The sequence below is a fragment of the Mastigoproctus giganteus genome, chromosome 3 (genome assembly GCF_048544385.1).
Source record: "Mastigoproctus giganteus isolate SK-2022 chromosome 3, ASM4854438v1, whole genome shotgun sequence".
NCBI classification, from domain to species: Eukaryota; Metazoa; Arthropoda; class Arachnida; order Uropygi; family Thelyphonidae; genus Mastigoproctus; species Mastigoproctus giganteus.
The window spans coordinates 130,942,528-130,964,518 of NC_143577.1; the positions used below are offsets into that span (position 1 = coordinate 130,942,528).

Sequence of the window (21,991 nt, forward strand, 5' to 3'; positions counted from 1 at the left end):
AAATCATGTCATCTGCAAAGGCCAGGCTTTCTATGGGACCCAGACCCCAGGCCAGAAATTTGTCCAGAACAATGTTCCAGAAGAAAGGGCCAAGGATTGAACCCTGCGGGCAGCCTTTATTCATAGGACGTATCAATTCCTGGAACCTTGTGCATACTGAGACACTTCTGTCTGTAAGGTAGCTGTTTATTACCTTATAGAGGTTTTGTGTGGCATTTGTCCTGGCAGAGTCTCCTAAGGACACTAGGCCACCAGAGTGAGTCAAATGTCCCAGCAAAGTCAATGGAGATTGCCAGCATATATTTCTCCTCTGAGTTTTTTAACTGTTGTCAGTAGGTGGTGCATGGCATCCTATGTAGAGTTGCCCTGCTGAAACCCATACTGATTGTTACAGTGTAAACCTGCTTCCATGTATTATTGAGCTAATCTACTGTATATTAGTCTTTCATATATTTTCCCTAGTAGGGCTATTAGTCTGTATTATTTGGGATCAGTAGGTGGTTTCTTGGGGTTTTTGAGAAATAATCTTAACACAGCTTTTTTCCATATTTTTGGGAATATACCTTCTGTGATATAGTTATTATGTAGTGCTATTTCTACTAATTTTTTGATAATCTTTAAAAAAAAACCTCTAAGAGGTCAAAACCTGGGCATTTGTTTTTGGTTTTAGATAGTGCTATTTCTAAGTTGTGTATAGTAAACAGAGGTTGAATATTGGCATTGTCATATTCAGTGTTTTATAATGTCTAGCTGGGTGGGGGAATGGTCCCCCGTTTCAGTCTGAATAATACTGTCTAGGATGTTATTTACAGAATCCACCCAACGCAGGGTGCTTTATGGCAAAGGCCCCCTCGCATTTCGCCCCCAGTAGATAATGAGTAGGTTACAAAAATGTAAATACAGTCAACTCTCGATAACTGAAATTTTTATTGAAGTCCCAGCCCCCTTTAGTGGAGATTCAATGTTAAACTCCCTCGATTACTCGAACTGAACTTCCGATAACTCTAACTTTTCCGAACAAATTTTCAAAATTAGATTCGTGTACAAATTGTCATGTATCTTTTAAACTAATTTCTCCCCCTTTATATGTCTTCAGGGTTCTCTTTCACAATGGAAAGAATACATACTCGACCACGAGTGCAATAGTCACGTGGTTAGTGACGGACATGGGGGGAGGGAACAGTGACTAATCTTATAGGAGTCTTTTCAGTAACAAGTGAATCTTATTCTGATTTGTCTAAATTCAAACAATAAAAGTTCCTGCATCTGGCTCTCCTCACATTTCCTGGTGCAGTGGACAGCGCACGTTTGCTGTTTTCGCTGCCTCATTATCGGCTGTGCATCACGTGAACAAGCTGAGCGTTGCAGGCAGTGCAATATCTGCATGTTATTTTTGCATCTTGATTGATTAATCCTGTGTGTACAATGGCAAAATGTGTTCTGTCGATAAGAGGCAAAAGAAAATTGGTAGAATTTTCTTTTGAATTTCGCAGAACACAGCAGCTGGGCTGCTGTGTTCTGCGAAAATCTTTCCATTCGCCTTTTTGAGGTTATGCCTTTTGGTATCCAACAAGGAGTGTTGGGTTATTTGTAATTGCCTGTTTAGTTTGAAGGTGATGGCTGTATGATCTGATGTGGTCCAGGCTGGCTGGACACACCAGTCTAAGTATACTGTATTGTATTTTAAGATAATATGCATGAGACATTTATTTCGTATTGCTATCTGTCTGTTCAACGGTCCTGATAAAGCAGCAGAAAGATGGCCAAGCAGATGAATGTAATTATTCCTTTTCAGATTGCTCTTTTATTATTTATTTATTTTATTGTTTTTTCAACATGGTTCTTTAGCTATAAGATCATTCAAATTTAGTGTTTAACTAGCAAAATTAGGATTTAACATTAATAAATAAAAATTGGCAAATCGGCTACTGCTAGCACACCAAATTTGCTTGTCAGCACCATTAGGACTGAAATGCTTTCCCTTCAAGTTATAAATACACCAGCAAAAAATGGATCCAAAAATAAATAGGATCATGCCCGAAGTAAAACAATGTGCGTATAATGTTTAATTGATAACTATTACAATAGTGCTAACGCCACATAAATACAATTTTAAAATTAGTCTATTCCTTTATAGCACATGAAACAATAAGATAAATAATAAAGTGTGTTATTATTTAATAAAACTACTGAAAAGAAAAAATGACTGAAAGTAAAAATGTCAGGACAAATTAATGCCATCAAGTTAGATTAAACATTGCATACGGCTGCAAATATAAGTACTATGTTTCTATATTTTTAACTGTATAGCCTAATATTAGTGCATGACCATGGCCTAAAAAGAGAACCAAATATCAACCATAACTAGTGGAGTCATACTTAATCTAAAATTAACATAATAGCAAATCAAGGGTATCATGACGCCGTTACTGGTAGAGATTCAGAAAGGGGTATCCCTTTCAAAATGGCGGCGCAACCCTTTCAAATTGATGGGTTGTGACTCTGCCCACTCACTGTGTTCCCCCTCTCTTCGCCCGGTGGATGTCAAGTGACATGCGGATGGCACAGCAACAGATGATATGGCGGCTGAAAACAAAGGATGATTTCAGGCACGATGAGGTTAGTTTGTTTTCAAACAAACGAACCCAGTGTGCCCTGTGTTGCCGGTAGGTACATGGCACGGGTGACATGCACTGCGTGTCACCCATGCCAGATGTTTCCGTTTGTTAAGAAGATCACATGACACTGGACAGAGTCAGCACCCGTCAATCACAGCCGTATCGCTAGCAGTCCGGAAGGGGTACCTGTTTCTGAATCTCGACCCCATTACTGCATAAAGCTTACATTGAAAGGCATGTCCAACTTGGGGCTAGCGCCTCTCAATATATGCTATCAGTAACAACATGAGCCCTATGTTTCTGCTAATTACATGCCAGTCACACCTTATTAATATATACCAAATATAGTATATAAAATAGCTGAAAAGTAAATTTTGAATTATTTAAATTTTAAGCTAAGATAAGATTTAAGACAAGTTAAATTACGGATAGCATAATATGCTAAACTTGCCGATTATGACTTGCACAATAGATTTTTTTTTTTTTTTTACAAACGGCTGCCTTGCAAAATATAACTGCTACCCCTACAGATAGCTTTACTCTTACAATATTTACACGAATGTTTCTGTTACTATAGCTAAATGGGCAGGAAAAAGCAAAGGGCATAAGCTGAAGAAATAGGCGAAAGGAGCAGGCAAAAGTAATAGTGGTAGCACCTCAATTTCCCTCGAATTACTCTAATAGATTTCGAAGCTGAAGAAATTAGAGTTAGACAGCAAATAGATAAAAGAATAGGTAAAGACAGCAAACTCAACCCCAGGGGCTCGCATCTGGTGAGTATGGGCTTGGTACACCCAGGATCCTGAGCTGGATATCATCATTCTTCCCTTTCTTGATGATTCCCTTCTACTTCTGACTCTTGTTCTCTCTGTCAGGGTAATTCAGAAATTTTTTTTTTGTCTGGTGCAGCATAAGCCTCAGGCTTCCTTGCACCATATGGCTAATGATAATAATAATAATAACTACACTACTTCGGAATTTTACCGGGGGCGTAAAGCCCCGTCCCTTAGGGTTCCTGGTAATTCGTTGTGTGAAGAATTTTGTGTTATTACAACTAAGATTAAGCAACTTACATGTATAAATGAATGCCACAGTAATAGCTAGTATTAAGTATCTCTAGACAAAATGCAAAAAAGGCAAAAGGCAAAGATTTTTCGATATGTTGGAGCTAAAAATAATGCAAATATTTTACCGATACTCTGGAGCTACCAAAAACTTGGACTGACCCGAGCTACAGCGAGAAAATAAAGAAAGTTCAAAGCTCCCTCTTTAGACTCATACCACAGAGTAGTAACATACAGAGTGGACACTCCCATAGACGACAATGGCAATTCCAACTACTGTACATGTTAAAATGCATAGACAGTGGAGGCCCCACTTTCTGGGCATAGAAAGTGGGGCCTCCAAATATTTCTTCGCAATACTCCAGGAACATTGCGAAGAAATTCGCAATGTTCCTGGAGCATTTTCTAAAGTTTTGTTATTGCGTTGGACAATATTGAATTCGCAGATTATTAGTATATAATTTTTGTAATTTATTGTTATTCCAATCCAAAAAAATAAAAACACTTAGAGGCCGATGAATAGCAAACCATAACATAAGTAAAGGCACAGCAGCATTTCACGTTACCATTTGGTAATGTGAAATGCCGCTGTTTTCTCTTTCAGCGGTTCAAATCCCACGTTTTTACCCCATATTATTTTCTTTTTCCTCCCCACTTATACTGTACTTTCAATTCATTTCTCTGGTAAAATATTTGGTCCTTGAGGTTGTCACAGACATTCTCTCAGATATGCCAGACAAGCTGTACTTGCTACCTGGGAGTCTAAAACGCTGATGGAACTGATATTCGGGTGACACTCAAGTCAAGTGGACCCAATTTCGGCGAAGTCCGGACGGTCTGTGACAGCCAAATCCTTTGCTTGCACCTTCACGATGGTGAGACTGTTAGTAATCCTGGGTATAACCTCCATGCACAAGTACATGGTGGGTGACCACCCAGGTGTGAACCAACATAAGCAGTGGTCGAGGTGTGGCGCCCACACCCCATGGAGGAATGCCGTCCCTCTATGTTACCAGGCAGTACTAGGTGGTAGATGACTCTCATCAACTGGTGAAATACCACCACTTTGCTTATTGGAGGCTTGAAGTGGTGGAACCCATGTTTAGTCTCTAGAGCTAAGTTCCGGTCAACCCTTCCCTATCTCTTCCATCATGCAGTATGATTGATGACTTTTGAGGTTATGATGAATGTTGTGGCGAGATCCAATATTCCTTACATTTTGAGGGTACAGCTCTAAAACGGTGTTCGCAGGCCGGCCGCTAGTTAGTACACCGGACCGAACCTATTGGTAACTCTCTAGGAGGCTTCTAGATCAGCTAGTGTATAATCTTGCTACCTCTACTCTGCCAGATAGTGACTGGAGGGAGTCCGAGTAGTGTATATGCGGGGAGCATTGTCAAGGCCACATTATGTCAAGGATCTGGGTATATTCTTACCACGTGTACGCCATATCCAAAAATTTCATTACTTCATACAGCATGTCCCACCCACTTTTTCTTACTATTGAATACACCATGAATTGTCAAAATAATAGAGCAAGCTTATCTGCGAAAAGATCTAAACCTCCCAAGGACTTCCTAATTCATTTCACAAATATACGTGGTCTTAATTCCAATCTCAACGATGTCCATTTCCACTTGCAGTCTGCCAAACCCCATGTACTTTTTCTGACAGAATCTCAGTTATCGGTTTATTCAACTACTGCTCATCTCAGATGCCCAAATTATTCGCTGTATGATTCCTTTCGCCTCAAAGGTGGTACTTGTGCATATGTCTGTTCTGATATTCCCTGTCGGAGACTTGGCAATTTGGAATCTCCTCTCTTTGATCTTCTCTGGCTTAAAATCTCTCTACCTCATTGTGTCAAATTCATCTGTTGTCTCTACCGTTCTCCCAACTCCACTAATCACTTGGAGCTCTTTGACTTCCTCTCTTTGCAACTTGACTTTCTCCAGTCCAACTTTCCTAACAGTGAGGTAATTTTCCTTGGTGATTTCAATGTTCACAACTCCAGCTGGCTTCCGTTTTCTAGTCACACCTACCCAGCAGGTCGAGATGCTGAGGCTTTTGCAATTACTAATGACCTAGCACAGATTGTTCATTTACCTACAAGAATACCGGACAATCCTAATCATACAGCCAATACGCTTGATCTTTTTCTCACAAACAACCCTTCTAAGTACACGGTCGAAGTGAGAGGTCCTTTAGGCACTTCAGATCACAACTTGGTTATTGTCTCTTCTCCAATGGAACCTTTATCTCATGGCTATTCCCAACCTCGTGTTGTTTGGCATTACAAGAATGCAAAATGGGATGACCTGCAAGACTTCTTTTCTTCTTTTCCTTGGTCGGATTACTGTTTCAAAACTTCTGATGTCAACGTTTGCTCAGATCGTGTCAGTGAAATTATTCTTGCAGGAATGGAATCCTTTATCTCACATTCCACTTTAAAATCTCGTCCTTTATCTAAACCTTGGTTTTCCAATAAATGTGCTAAGGCTGTTCAAGAGAAGAATGTTGCATATCGTAATTGGCTTGTTTCTAATTCTTCAGTTTCATTTTCTGCCTATACCAAAGCTTGCAACAATTGTAAAGCAGTTATTAATCAGTCCAAACTATAGTTTGAACAGGCTAAGAGTAGAAAGTTTGCTTCTTGCCCTAATGGTAGCATAGCATTCTAGTCTCTTGCCAAAGCTATTGGCCGCAACTTTTCCCCATCTCTGCTCCCACCTCTGTCCAAACCAGATGGTTCTGTTGTCACTTCAGCCAAGGATAAAGCTGACCTGCTAGCATCCCATTTTTTTTCCAGGCTCATGTATTAATGATCTTAGTAAAACACCTCCCATTCCCAACAAGCTCCATTCAGTGCCTCCTGTGGTCTTCCGTTAAACGGTTATCAAAAGATTTTGATGAATCTTGATGCTAAGAAAGCTCCAGGTCCTGATGGTATTTCTCCACTTGTTCTCAAAACCTGTGCTCCTGAACTTACTCTTATTCTTTGCCGCCTTTTTTCACTTTCTTATTCCAAAGGTGTTTTTCCTTCTCCTTGGAAATTTGCTCATATCCAGCCAGTTCCTAAAAAGGGTGACAAATCCCTCCCATCCAATTATCGTCCCATTGCAATTACTTCTACTCTTTCTAAAGTAATTGAGAAATCGATTAACCGCCAACTCTTAAACTACCTAGAAACCTTTCGTCTGATCAACGATCGCCAGTACGGATTCTGTCAGTGTCGATCCACTGGTGATATTCTGGCTTATGTTACCCATTTATGGACTAATTCAATGGAAAGGTTCGGTGAAACACAAGTAGTTGCTCTTGACATCTCGAAGGCTTTTGATCATGTTTGGCATAAAGGTCTTCTAAACAAGCTTCCATCTTATGGTTTCCTAACTGTTTTTAGTAATTAGTTATCTAGTTTTCTCTCTGATTGCTCGCTGAGGGTGATGGTAGATGGCTTTCTGTCTTCTATCTTCTCCACTAATGCTGGTTCCCCCAAGGTTCAGTTCTTTCCCCCACTCTTTTCCTCTTGTATATTAATGATCTTCTTCCATTGACTGGAAATCCTATCCATAGTTTTGCTGATGATAGCACATTGCATTCCACTTTCCATTTTGAGAAACCTTGTCCTGCTCAAGCAGCCTCAACTTCTCGAATATCCACTACCAATTCCTTAAATGCCGATCTTCAGGTAATTCTCCAGTGGCACAAAGACAACTTAGTTGATTTCAACCCTTCTGAAACTCAGTCTTGTCTGATATCTCGCAAAAAGGATTCTTCTGCTCCTATGCTTATCTTTAGTGACACTTCGATTTCTAGGCAAAATGATATATCTCTTTTGGGGATTACCCTGACTTCTAATCTCTCTTGGCACAAGCACATTACAAATATTGCTTCCTCTGCATCTAAAAAACTTGGTTTACTCTTTCGCTCTAGGCGTTACTTTTCCTCCAAACAGCTGCTCACTCTGTATAAATAGCAAATCTGCCCTGCCATGGAATATTGTTCCCACATCTGGGGTGGTGCTCCCAAAACCTCACTTAGGCTTCTTGATTCCATTCAGAAGAAGGCAGTTATGTTAATTAATGATTCATCTCTAACAGAGTCTCTCCACTCGCTTTCTCATAGACATACTGTTTGTGCTGCATGCCTCTTCTACAGATACTTCCATGGGCACTGTTCTTCTGAATTGGCTTCTATAATTCCCGCTCTGTCTTTCAAAACAGTCCGAACACGTGCCGCCACCAGCCAACATCCATTTACTGTCCAACTTCAAACCCACAGAACCAGCTTTTAATCTTCCTCATTTATTCATTCAACTGCCGTTTTCTGGAACAACCTTCCTTCATACGTATTTCCTGAAAATTACAATCTACAGAAGTTCAAGTCCAATGTCAACAAATATCTTCTTTCGTCTTCTCAACCTCCAACCCAAGCACAGTACTAAGTACTATAGGTTCTAATACCTCTCGTGTTTGGGGTTCACATAAAAAATAAAAAAATAAAAATATGGAAATTTACTTGTTTTCGCCTAACTAAAATTATTTAATTAGTAATTATTTTTAATATTTTTATAAGTCATGGCCAAACATCCATAATGTAGCTTATGAGGAGGTTAAGATGCAATTTGCAATAGACATTAATAAAATACAGACTTTTTATTTACACTGCTGGGTTGAGGTGGCTAATTATAGCAGGTTTCAGTACAATTCTGTGAGCACAATGAGGCCAGTAAAACTGTATCACCATATTGAAACCTTTTATTTTCACCCACCTCAATGCAGTAGTGTTTATATAAAATTCTGTATTTACTAATGTTTATTGCAAATGGCAAACATCACTGTCATCTTAATATCCTTTTAGGCAATGTCTGGCCATTGTATTTTTAAATACGTTTACTTTTTTGATCTTAACTCCATAAATTTACATCTGTCATTTCGACTGATCTCAACTGTTGTTTTTTAGATTTCGATGTAATGAATGAATTGAACTGCTTTTAACTTCGGTTACAATTTTTATTTACTTCTTTTCCTTTATTTATTTATTGTTTTATGTGTGGCATCCTACAAATACTGCATCATTTCCCTGCTAACCAGAGCCACTAATAATTTTTTTGTTTTATTCACTTCACAGAAATACAAAGAATCTGGAATGAATGAAAAATTTGGAAGACAGTTCTCTGTGACTAAATTTTGACTGTTTTTTTGCTGGGTTAGTTATTTTCTTTAACAAAAGGAATTTAGCATTCTTTCATTTAGATCATTATTTTAGTTAGCAGTTACAATAACAAAAAAAAAAAAAAAAAAAAGCAGCACACTATATAATTGATATTTCTTATTTGTGAATTTTCTCATTTCATATGAAAGATATTTGAATTAGTAATATCTTCACATGAAATGTCCTGTAATATATATAAAAAGAGCATTCTGACTTAATCCATAAAATTAAATGCAAGACTTATATATGCCCAGTACAAGAAACAAAAATAAATTAATTAATAATAAAAATAATAACCCCACACACAGAGCCAACAGAATCCAGACAGGCCTATCAGTTGTATCCCAGTGATATACAAGATTATGACCAGCTGCATAACCAAAAAGATATCATGCCACTTGACAAGCCAGAACATAATAGCCGAACTTAGTGTATAGTGTTAATTGTATGGTGCCAAAGACCCTAGCAGCACTAGGTCTCCAGAGAACATATACAAGGAATTCCAAAAAGTTGCAATCCTGAATACCTGTAGGATAGTCAGAGTTCCTAGATCTACAGTAACACGACACATAACAGCCACCCTGTTATGTGCACTTGGTAGTATACTCGTACTCGTCATGGGGTGGATCCACCCAATCAGTAATAATGTAAGAACAACAATACTACTAATAATAAAGCACTGTGTCCCAGTCCATAATCCAATCATTGATTTCATAATCTGTAGAGATGACATCACATATTTTGTGAAGTATTGCACTGAGTGGGATAAAAGGTTTAGAAATCACTTGGTAGATGATGACAGTGTGGGAATGTGCATTATATAGCCTCAGCATCAAGAGCGATGTGACCCTACATAACAGCCTAGCAGCAATAAGTACACAGAGAACAGATACATACAAATACACTGAGTTAGATAAATGGTTCAGACTTCACTTGATTGATAATGACATTGTGGTAACATTGCATTATATGGCTTCTGAGCCACAAGAGCAGTGCAACCCTTCATGACAGCAATAGGGCTCCCAGAGAACACACACATACACTGAGTTGAATAAAAGGTTCAGACTTCACTTGATTGTTAATGACAATGTGGAAACATTGCATTATATAGTTCCTCAGACTCCAGAGAGTAATGTGACCCAACCTAACAGCAATAGGGCTCCTAGAGAACACACACACTGAGTTGGATAAAAAGTTGACTTCACTTGATTGTTAATGACACTGGGAACATTGCATTATATAGCTTCTCAGACACAAGAGCAATATGACCCTACATAACAGCCTAGCAGCAATATGTTCACAGAGAACACACACACATATACACAGAGTTGGATAAATGGTTCAGGCTTCACTTGGTGGATGATGACACTGTTGGAACATTGTATTATACAGCTCCTTAGCCATAACAGCAATGTGACCCTAGATAACAGCAATAGACTCCCAGAGAAAACTTACATACACATGCTGACTTTCCACAACCAAAGCCATGTTGATTTTGATATATATAAGGCTTGAAAAAATTGAAGAGTTGTTTGTGCATTACCGTGTCAAATAGTTTAAAAAGGTTTTTTTTTTGCTGGGGAGTGGTCTGAATTCTTATACAGACCACATGTCACCTTTTTTGAATACCAGAAGTATGTTAATTTGATTGAAATGCTTTGGGTAAATGCCCAGTCTTAGATATAAGTTGCAAATATGAAGCATGATAGGATTAAGAGTAGTGACAGACTTTTTCCAAAATACGGTTGGTGAGTCATCTGGGTGTTTTGTATTGCCATTTTTCATATTCTTCAATGCTGAGTCTTGGTCATCCTCATTGATCAACAGATCTCAACCAGGAAATGAAACCAAAGGCTCCATATCAATAGTCTCAATCCTTGACAAATGTTCGGCAAATATTTCAGCAGTGTGGAATTCATCAGACAGGAGAATTCAAACTGAATTATGGAGCTATATGTAGTTCAGAATGAACAGTTAATCCAGTATTGATCAATTAATATTGCTCTGATAAAAGTGATCTCTAAAAAAGAGAAATCATGACACAATTTTCCCCAGAAAAATCAAACCATGACAATTTTCCCCTCTATCTTTCACAGTACATGCTTAACATTTCCCAGTTACATGCTGAGTCTTGTTAAACACATGTTTAACATGTTTCAATAGTTTTTAAAGGGAGTTTAAATTCATATTTTTCACTTTTTTTTTTTCCATAATTTACAAGATAGACTGAATAAGCACTTTTTGCACATGTGCTTGGTACTCCTAGTTCCCAAACCACTCTGTCAATAAAACTTGTTTTAGCCTAAAGTTTTTGTAGAACTTTTTCCTTATGAAATAACAAATAGACTTCAGATATTTAAACACTTCTCATTGTATTCAATAATTCCTTTGATGCTTGTAATCCATACTCTTTCTCTCTCTCTCTCTCGCATTAACATTAAGACAACAACAATTTGTCCATATCATGATCTTTTGGGCCTAATAGTAAATCTTTACATGTTTCACAATTATTGCTCTTTAAAATATTTCTAGCTAGGTAATCGGAGACACATGCCCAGTGGTGGATTAAGGATAGTTGGGGCCCCTAGGCAAATTATTTGGGGCCCCCCCAAAAAATAATAATAATAATAAAAAAAAAAAAGAATAAAAAATAAAAGTTAGGTGGCAAATAAATGAAATTTTGTACTTTTGCATTTTTTCCTTAAATTTTCGCTTCAACTAATCAAGATTTTTATGATGTTTACTGAAAACATTAATCTATTTTAGAACACTATATAGGAAAATGTCTTGGCTTGGGGGGCCCCAAAGCCTGGTCCCCCCGACACGTGCCTCATTGCCCTAATGGGTAATCCGCCACTGCATATGCCAATGCATTTATTATAAATATCCGGCTAATATTTAGTATATGGTGCGCCGTCTCAATACTCGCCGACATGGTACTGATTGACGGGTGCTGACTCCGCCCAGTATCACGTGATCTCCTGAACATATGGAAACATCTGGCACGAGTGCCACGCCGTGCGTGTCATGTTTCCTTATGTTCATGTTATGAACTTCGCTGATAGAAATGTCACGTGGTGTGAATCGAAATTCCAAGGCTGATAGAAATGTCACGTGTCATCTTTACCCAAATAACAACAATTTCAACTCCGCTCTTGTGATGTCTCGTGACTTACTGCGATTCCCGAATATTTTTCCTTTTCGACTTTTGTTTTATTTTTAAAAATTGTTGATTTTCCGTTCCTTTTCTTTCGCGTAATTTCCTTTTAAATTACCTTCTCCCCTTTTCAGCTCTATCCGACATATTCAAATGTCACGTGACATTTTGTGATCGCGAAAAACGTGCATTTTTGTAACTTGAACTTTTAAATTTATTAACGTAATACATTTTAACAAATATTAACTATATTTGTTAAGATTTTGATTTAAAGTTTAAGATTTGTTAAGATTTAACAAAATATTGTCAATATTTGCTAATCAAATATTAACGTGACACTTCTGTCAGCGGTGAACATAAGGAAACATGACACGGGTGACACGCACGGCGTGGTACCATGTCAGTACCATGTCGGCGAGTACACGTATAGAGACGGCGCACCATATACTAAATCTTAGCCCACCACGTGACATTTCAGCACCCGTCAATCACTGCCGTGTCGGCGACTGTAGAGAGGGTGCACCAAGTACTAAATATTAGTCCAATTGGTAATTTTTAAACAAGAAACAAAAATTTACACGAAACGCAACCACTGATTCTTTAAGACTATTTCGCAAGCATTAGCAACGATAATTGCTGATGCGAGTGAACACAGAAATGCTTTCTTTTTTAAATTTAGGTGGGGGATGCCGCCCCCTAACCCCCGCTTTTTTTCCACAAAATTGGAGATTTCGCGAGCATCAACAACAATAATTGCTGATTCGTGTGAACACAAAAATGCTTTTTTTTTTTTTGGTGGGAGCTGCCGCCTCCTAACTCGCGCGTTTTTTTTTTTTTTTTTTGCCCCACAAAACTGGAGATTTCGCGAGCAGTAACAACAGTAATTGCTGATGCGAGTGAACACAGAAATGCTTTTTTTTTTTTGGTGGGGCTGTCGCCACCCCGCTGTTTTTTTTCCCCACAAAATTGGAGCTGAAAAATAAAAGGGGAAAAGGTAATTTAAGGATAAATAGAACGAACGAAAGCGAATGGCAAATCAACATTTGAAAAAAAACAAAATTGAAAGTTTTTCTATGCTATTTCTATGAAAAACAATGAGATTGAACTGAGACAAAGAAAAACCACTCACCTCATCGGCCCTCCTTGTTCAGTTCTCGGTTTCAGGTTTATACATTAAGCGCACAGCTTTTAAAAATTCCATAGTTAAATCGCTGCTGCCGGAATGTTTCGTTCACCACATATACTCTCCGAGGTAGGAGTCGAACTGATCATTGACTTTTGCTTAATTAATGGCAACCCTGTTCCCTCGATTTTGTTGTGTTTGCCCCTGTTTCCTGTGACAAAGGAGATTTCACGGCAGCAAGCAACAGACACCCGCACAAATCAAGAACTGACCAAAATGTGATTACGCAATCGTAATCAGCCAATCACAGAGCTAAGTTACTTTATTTTTTTTAAAAAAATTAATTTTTATTATTTGTGGGGCCCCGATACCCCCGTCTCTGTGGGGGCTGAGCCCCCACACCCCCGGAATTAATCAGCCGAGAACAATACCAATAAACACGAGTTCCTTTTTTTAATTTTTCGGTTTCGTAACCCAGACAAACCCAAGGCCGAACCTCAGGTTGCCTCGTGTTTCCAGTGCCGGTAGGTACATGGCACGTGATACTGGGCGGAGTCAGCACCCATCAATCACGGCCGTATCGCTAGCGGTCTGGAAGGGGTACCCGTTTCTGTATCTCGACCCTAGCGGTAGCTATTACTATGGCGTTCATTTATTCATCTAAGTCGCTTAATCTTAGTTGTAATAGCACAAAATTCTTCACACAACGAATTACCAGGAATTATGGTTCTAAGGGACGGGGATTTACGCCCCCGGTAAAATTCCGAAGTAGTTTACTGTCTTTACCTATTCTTTTATCTATTTGCTATCTAACTTTAATTTCTTCTGCCTCGAAATCTATTAGAGTAATTCGAGGGAAATTGAGGCGCTACTACTTTTTCCTATTTCTTTGGCCTATGCCCTTTGCTTTTAGCAGTTATATTTTGCCAAGCCGTTCGTAAAAAAAAAAACATTGTGTAAGTCATAATCGGCAAGTTTAGCATATTATGCTATTCGTAATTTAACTCTAATTAAATCTTATCTTAGCTTAAAATTAAAATAATTCAAAATTGACTTTTCAGCTATTTTATATACTATATTTGAAGAAGAAGAAAACTCTTTATTGCATACAAAACGCACATGCCGTACACAATACCCTTCACGGCTACAAGCCAAGGGTTAATTGGTATATAGTAATAAGGTGTGACTGGCATGTAACTAGCAGAAACAGAGGACTAATGTTGTTACTGATAGCATATATTATATTAAGAGGCGCTAGTCCCAACTTGACGTGTCTTTCAATGTAAGCTTTATGCAGTAACGGCATCATGATACTCTTGATTTGCTATTATGTTAATTTTAGATTAAGCATGACTCCGCTAGTTATGGTTGATATTTGGTTCCCTTTTTAGGCCATCCTGCACTAATATTAGGCTGTATAGTTAAAAATAAAAATATAGAAATATAGAAACATGGTACTTATATATTTATATACAGGGTGTATAAAAAATATTGGTACAGACGTTTAGGGGAGGTAGGTAACATCTAAAGGAATGTGAATCGCATAGGAACCCATAACCGGAAACGTCACCGTAAGTCGGTAGACGGCGCTGTTCATCAGTTCGCGAGAGAGAAAATTTCTGATTTACTCATTCAAGCAATAGTCGCCGCACGAAGAGCATGCATAGATATACGAACTTTGAGCTGGCAGACATGCACCTAGTGTATGGATTAACAGAGGGCAATGGACGAGCCGCTCAACGAATTTATGGAGAACGCTTCCCAAACAGACATGTAATAAAGTCACTTTCTACCGTGCTTACCGGACCACCGTTTGTTTGCGCGTGTGCATCAAAATTTGTGCGATTATGGGTCATTTAGAGGTAACAGGAGTAGTGCGGGCAGACCACGTTCGACGCGAACTCCCGCCATGGAAGAAGGTGTGTTGAATGCCGTCCAGAATAATCCTACTACCAGCACACGTGCCGTTGCCTCTGCCTTATGTATGTATTTAACTGTCGAAGGGTGGCACCCGGACATACATCCATCTCCACCAATTTATCATTTAATATCATGTTCTCATAATGGCCTGTAAGTGTGTGTACACGTAATGTGTTATAAGTGAAACAAGCTACTCTGCCACCAGGTGATAGTCCATTGGGCAATTACCACCTGGTGCCCATCCCTGGCACGAGGAGCTAAGCCTGGATCTATTAACTCTGGCGGTGCATATTGCACCTAAATCCCGTACCCACCAGTAAGGGTGCAAGACTGGTGGGTGCCAGCAGTACCGCTACTGGGGTGCCCACACCCAAGAGCCAGAAAAAAAAAAAAAATGCACCAACTAGGAGAATACTTCTTACTAGTGAGTGCAACAATCCCGCCTCATGGTCATTCCACAAGGCCAGCCAAAAAAAAAAAAAAAAAATTTTCCCTGCCTCCAAGACAGAATGCCTATCCATCCAGAGGAGGGAAAAAAAAAAAAAAAACAGGTCTTTAGTCAGTATTAGTAACCACATGTATACTCCTTTTATTAAATGTCAACCTGCAAAACTGTTGAAATTCTACAAAATTCCTTTGATTAGACAGCCAAATTAATTCAGAACCCCTAATAAAATTAGGTACCAAATTAAATAAGTCTAATCTAAATTCATCATATAAATTACATTCATATAAGATATAATCCCATGTTTCCAACCTTCCACAAACACAGTAAGGATCTTCCACTAAACCAAACTGATGCAACTTACTTTTTAAGGAACCATGCCCCATAATCAAATATGAGCATTCCATACTTGGATAAAACCAGCAATGCAATTTGTTATTAAAATTAAATTCGACACTAGATATAAATAAATAAGTTACTCTACCAGACTACTGGAATCCCAACGGTCCTGCCATAATTTAATTAATTTCACCAAAATTTCTTTCTTCTGTTTGCTGACTGCAAAAGAAACTTCATTAGTAAATCCCCATAAATGTAATTTGTATTCCTTTTCTTATAAAATAACAAAAAGCTCTATACACGACTGTTAAATCCAAAGGCAATACCCCCGCAATCACCTGCAGAGCATTAGTCGAAACCGTCTTACAAACACGCAAAATAGTTAACAACATTATTCTTTGTATTGATAATAGTTTTTGTTTAAATTTTACATTGACAGTACGAACATACCAAATTGATGCAGCATACGACACAATCGGAATAAAAATAGCTTTATAATATAGATACAAAATGCGTTTACCTAATCCCCAATCTTTTCTGGTAACCATAACTATAGAAGCAGTGTAATTTTTTATTTTCCTACTTAAATAATTCAAATGTTGGGAAAATAATAACTTGTCATCCAAGATAACCCCTAAATATTTTACCTGGGAAACAAGAGGAATTTGTTTACTGTTTACTAATAATCGAGGTGGTCTGTTGTAGTCTAATTTTCCTTTTAATAACATCATGACAGTTTTAGAAGATGAAATTTTTAGTTTATTTAATGTAGCCCAATCAGTCAAATCCTGAACAATAACCTCCATTCTACTTTCTAATACTGCTCTAGATCTTCCTGTCACGTACAAAACCAAATCATCAGCATAAGCCACCTCATAACAATTAGGGATTGTTCTACTTAACCACTGGTTTAAGACCAGATTCCATAAAATAGGACCCAACACAGACCCCTGTGGACAACCGCGATCAATAATTCTATTAAATGTTAGATGTTGGGATCTTATAATAATCTGCCTATCCATTAAATAACTTTTAATAATTTGGTATAACAAATCGGGACAATTTAATTCTCTTAATGAAAAAAAGAACACTTTGATACCATACAGTATCAAATGCTCCTTCAAAGTCTATAAATAATGCTAACACATATTTCTCACCAGAATTTACACTAAAATTAATCAAATCGCGTAGGGCACCTCTGTTGAACTATTTCTCTTAAAACCATATTGATATTTAAAATGAAGATTTTGTTCGTTGAACAATTTCTCTAGCCTTAACAACAACAACAATCTGTCCAATATTTTACCCAAATTTACTAACAAAGAAATGGGTCTATAACCCCTAGGATCCGTCAACAATTTGCCAGGTTTTTGTAATAATTTTAACAGAGCAATTTTCCAAAATCCTGGAAAAACTCCTTTCAATAAACACTTATTATACATATTAACCATTATTTCTGGACACAAGTCAACAAACTTTTTAACACAATTATTTTCAATCAAGTCTAAACCTGGTGTTTTATTATCCCCAACCTTAGAACATACAAATTTCACTTCATCAATATTAAACAATTCCATCTCAGATGATCCAGTATATTGTTCATTCCCCTGTCTAATTTGTTGCTGCTGTACACTATCTTCCCCACAATTGTCATTCAAAAATAAAGTGCTAGTAATAGTAGCAATTGTAGAATACCAATCAGTAGACTCAGTATCATTTGAATACACAGTATTAATTAAATTATTAACATTCAACTTGTTTCTGGTTACCTTAAACAACAATCCCCATGGATTGTTGTTTAAGTTAACAATCCCGAGACACTCCTGAGGCCTCTGCCTTAGGAGTGTCTCGTTGCAGTGTACAGCGTGTCTAGCACGACGATTCCTTACACCCCTTTCATCTCCAAAGGGTTCAGTTACGGTTCCGCCAAGATCATCCTGCACGTGTGGCTTTTGCGCAGTGGTTTCTCCAAGAAAGTGTTAGATGACTTTCATCAACCAGTGAAATACCACCATTTTGCTTATTGGAGGCTTGAAGTGGTGAAACCCATGTTTAGTCTCTAGAGCAAAGTTTCCGACATCCCCCTCCCCCCATACTTCTCCTTCAACCCATGCACGGTACTAAGTACTGTAGGTTTTGATACCTTTCGTGTTTGGGGTTTTCATAAAAAGAAAAAAAAAAAAAAAAAGACTTGAATTTTCCAGCCTATGTTTTGTTCACGGATGAGGCTTATTTCACTCGGGAAGCTTATTTCATTCAATCAGCACAATGCTCATGTGTGGGCTCACCACAACATCGCTTCGCAATAAATATGCGGGCAGGTATGGTCGGTGACTGCTTAGTCGGCCCATACCTGTTACCATCCCGCATGAACTCTGCTAAATATCGGATCTTTCTTGCACAAGTTCTACCAGGGTTACTTGACGATGTTCCAGCAAATGTGAGACGCAACATTTGGTTTCAACATGACGGGGCGCCTGCCCATTATGGAAGGTGTGTTCGTGACCGTTTGAACAGGCGTTTTGGGCGTCGATGGATTGGCCGTGGTGGACCCGTTGCCTGGCCCCCACGCTCATCTGATTTATCGAGCCTTGATTTCTTTATGTGGGGGGGGCCTCAAATCTATCGTGTATGAATCGCCTGTGGAGACGGAAATGGATCTCGTGGTGAGACTCGTCTGCGCTGCTGCTGCTACTGTCAAAGAAACTCTAGGTGTGTTCGACCGTGTCCGCCAATCCATGCTGCGTCGGTGTCACGCATGCATCGCGTCTCATGGTGGAACCTTCGAGCATCTGTTGTAACATCATGAAATGCATCCATCTCGTACTCCCTTGTTAATATTATGTCAAATAAATGTTTGCCACTAATTATTGTTTTGTGTCATTTCTGCTTCTTGTGCCCCTGCTACTACTTTCCCGTGACGTTTCTGGTTATGGGTTCCTATGCGATTCGCATTCCTTTATATGTTACCTACCTCCCCTAAACGTTTGTACCAATATTTTTGAGACACCCTGTATATAGGCAGTCCCAGGTAGGAGCTAAAGAGGTTATGCCTCCTTATCAAAATAATGCGGATTTATTTACTGCTACATGATAATTAACGTTCCCCTGAGCACTGCTTGAGAAGCATTTAATGCGTACCCACGCATTAAATGCTTCTTGCAAGCCATTTTTCGAAATGTTGTGAAGCGCTTCCCTTGTGGCTCTGCGAGCATTGTTGTCGGACACGAAACGGTTGCCTTTTAGAGCTTTCTTCAGACTTGGAAGCAGGAAGAAATCACACGGGGTTCGGTAAATAAGGGGGATATGGCAGAACTTCGGCAGTGATCACTGACTGCAAAATATTAGCCGCATAAATAAATAAATTTTCTGTTTATACTCCGGGACGACCAAACGGTCAGAGGAATTCATAAAATAGACAGAATACAAGAAACAGCATCGTTTTCAGCAGCCACGGGCTTGAGTCCCAGTCACTCAAGGCACGTGTACTTATGCACCCGCGCGCCTGATCACTCGGCTACGGTTAATGGGGCCTGGCATTGTCTTGATGGAGAAAGTACTTCACACCGGAAAGTTTTTGAAGTTTCTCAGGAATGGCGAACCGAAGTTTGACTCTGAGAACCTCAGAGTATGCTTCTTTATTCATAGTTCTTCCACGAAGCACAAAATGTGTAACAAGAATGCCTTTTAATATCAAAGAACACAAGAACCATTTGTTTGCCAGCCGAACGAGAAGCTCTAAATTTCTTAGGTCTTAGTGAATCAGAATGCTTCCACTCACCGGACTGTTGTTTTGTCGCTTGATCATACTGAAAATTCCAAGTTTCTTTACAGATCACTATTCGATTTAAGAAGTTTTGGCCCTGTGTTTCAAAACGATCAAGCATTTCTTTTCACGTCTTCTCTTTGCTGTTTTGGTTCTGGATCAAATTGTTTGGAATTCACTGGGCACAGATTTGCGACATTTACAGGTGATCTTTCACAATATTGTGAGCACTGCCGTATGAAATGGACATTCTCACAGTTAATTCACAAAGTGTAATTCGCCTATCTTCATCCAAGATTTCTTGGGCCTTTGCTATTTTATTATTATTATTAGCTATATTGTGCAAAGAAGCCTGCTGCACCAGCCAAAAAAAAAAAAAAAAATTCCCGAGTTACCCTGAGAGAGAGAGAGAGAGAGAAAAGTAGAAGGGAATCACCAAGAAGAGAAAAATGATGATATCCAGCTCATGCTCAGGAGTTGCTGAGGATGAAGGCTGACCAGGTATTGGGTCATCTGCAATAGATTCACGGACTTCACTGAATTGCTTGTGGTATTTAAATATGGCCGTCCTACCAAGACACTCAATACCATACGCTTCATTAATATCTTAACTATTTCCGATTCATTGAAGCCCCGTCTGACCCAATAACGAATCACATATCCCGGTTCAATCTGTATGTCCGACATGTAGGGCCGCCCGCGCTATATTTGCTATACGGCCGGATTCTCCCTTCCAAATAGAAAAAAATTAAGGTGTTTTTTTTGAAGTAATATTTTTATTTTTGCTAGAGAAAAGTTTAAAAGACAACCAGAATATTTATAATGTTTTAATTGTCATATTAAAATGTTAACAATAAAAATTTTACCAAAGAGCTAATTTTTTTATAAGGACATCAAACACTAGCAGCGGGTTGTAGCTACGCTTGCCTTTAATTTATATAATAATAATAGTTTCTATATTTAAATTTCAGCCTCTCATGTGAAAGAAATGGGATTCACATGGAATAAAAAGAGCGCTTCCTTCTTGCTGACAACCAGCACACTTATAGTTAGAAGCTTCATGAACGAATGCACGGAAAGAAGTGATTGCTATTTCAGCAAAAATGTAAACGGAAATGCAGGAAGGGACCAAATTGGAGCAATAAATTCTAGTCCGCAGTAAGGATACTTGAGAAATAAAATCCTCGTGGTTACAAATAGGTTGAGATGCAAATGGAAGGGTGGACATATGTGTTTCTCAAGACATATGTTAACTAGGCTTTACCCTGATACCTCTTTTAGGGTAGAAAGAGGAAGAAGACAATAAAAGCGCCCCTCTCAAGGGAGCTGCCATTGTTTTGCAATGGCAGCTCCCACCCCTCAGTCCGTCTCTGAGGGGGTGTGAGAGGAAATTTTCGGTTAATCTGGTATCCCGTATTCATTCTCTATCCATTTTCGCTAAAATCTTTGAAAGGCAGAGAGCCTTTGCATCGGACGCATGCCACGTAGCTGATGCATTTCCGACTGTTTACTGCACTATAGAGAAAGGGCCTCCACACCGTTCCCCAAATCTTTCGTTTTCCCCCTTCCATGAAGCATATGCGCCCTCTCAAACCTTCGACACCCGCAATGTCATGCGTCCCCAAAGCGTCTGGGGCGTATGATATTGGGTTCTCGCCGGCCCAGTCGACATGATACTTGTTCTCAGTGACACGCGGCTACAAAAAACACGCTTCTCGCAACGCTCGCTTCATAAGTACTGTACTGGCATGTGCACACAGATTCTGCTCAATAGCGATCAGGAAGAGTTCCTCTAGCGGCAGTTATGGAAAGTTCGCGCTGTAGACATAAAATCTTGCACTAGTCTGCGAATTAAATGATCATCCCTGGTATAATTTTGTAGTACAGTCCGTGCGGTGGTAACTCCCACTAAATCCGATGCTGTTTTCTAATATTCCCAGTTTTTCTCTGCGTAGAAAAGTGATTTTACAAATCGTTCCAGTACTTATTTTGCTACATTCTGATCTGGTAACCTCGTGTTGTGTATAGTGTTTTTTTTTTTTTTTTTTTTTTTCTGAGCGAGTTCTATAGAATAAATTAAATAAGGGTAAAATCAAACATAAATGAAAAATAAGTTAAACTGCGAACAGAAAGTTTTAAATAAATGTTTAATTGAATAAAAGTAAAGTGAAAAATTATTTGAGCAACTGCCATTTTGTTTCGAGGTGGCAGATCCTAATAAGAAAAAAAGAAATATTAAAAAACAAATAAACAAACAGAGAATCTAAGGATATTCACATAAATACTCAGATTTGGCTTTTATTGACTATAATCACGATCCTTAAATGGATAGCTCTTTAAAA

General features: G+C 38.6%; 1 protein-coding gene across 4 annotated transcripts in view; it reads left to right on the forward strand.

Moving 5' to 3' along the window:
* Positions 1 to 21,991, forward strand: part of LOC150088273 (uncharacterized) — a 730,398-nt gene that overhangs the window by 178,038 nt on the left and 530,369 nt on the right. The window contains exon 1 of one of the 4 annotated variants that reach the window (XM_090369437.1): positions 8,847 to 8,893. The exons of the other annotated variants lie outside the window; for them this stretch is intronic. The gene's annotated coding sequence lies outside the window, so the exon portion shown is untranslated. Of the gene's footprint in view, positions 1 to 8,846; positions 8,894 to 21,991 lie in introns of those variants that run through there. 4 annotated transcript variants of the gene reach the window in all.